This window comes from Penaeus monodon, chromosome 29, assembly GCF_015228065.2.
Source record: "Penaeus monodon isolate SGIC_2016 chromosome 29, NSTDA_Pmon_1, whole genome shotgun sequence".
NCBI lineage: Eukaryota > Metazoa > Arthropoda > Malacostraca > Decapoda > Penaeidae > Penaeus > Penaeus monodon.
The window spans coordinates 37,546,937-37,547,672 of record NC_051414.1 but is presented as its reverse complement, the minus strand read 5'-3'; positions in this window follow the sequence as shown (position 1 = coordinate 37,547,672).

Here is a 736-nt window from a genome sequence, read left to right as displayed (position 1 = left end):
AATCAAAATCTGAAAATTTAAACATTTATTGAATAGCAAAAAGATCATTAAAATTCAGTATGATTTTTTTTTAAATTTTAAAGGTTTATTACCCAAACCCCCTCTCATATTAATTTCAAAAAATTATTTTGAATTATCATATTCCCTTTTTGCCTTACTTCGCTTTTTTTCTATCTCTGATTTATTCCGGATTATCCCCCCTTTTTCCTTTTTCCATTTTATTTCCCCGTTTTTTAATCCAGCTTTATTTTCCTTGCTTCCTAATGTTTTTTCCGTTTTTTGTTCAAATTTCCCCATGATTTATTTACCTTCCTTTTAGTTTATCTTTATTCACCATTTGCTTTCCCCTAAATTTATTTCCCCCAATTCCTTTTCCCCGTCTTTTTTCGCTTTCCCCCCCCTTTTTTATTTTTTGTTCTTCCTTTTTTGTGTTTGCCGTGAATTATTTTCCCTTTTATTCTTTTTTCTTTGAAATTTAAACCCTTTTTTTCTTTCCTATTTCCTTTTTTTCGGGGTTTAATCTTTTTTTTTTATTCTCCCTACTTTTTGTGTTTTTTTTCATTCTCTCCTTCGCTATTTCCATGGTTTTTATTCCTCCTTCGTTTTTGGCTATATTTTCCCCATTTCTTTCTCTCGCCTTTATTCCATCTCCCTCATTCTCCCATTCTCTTTTCCTTTTATTCCCCAACTTTTACCCCTCCCTTGCCTTCGCACACATGATTTTTCTTATTTATTC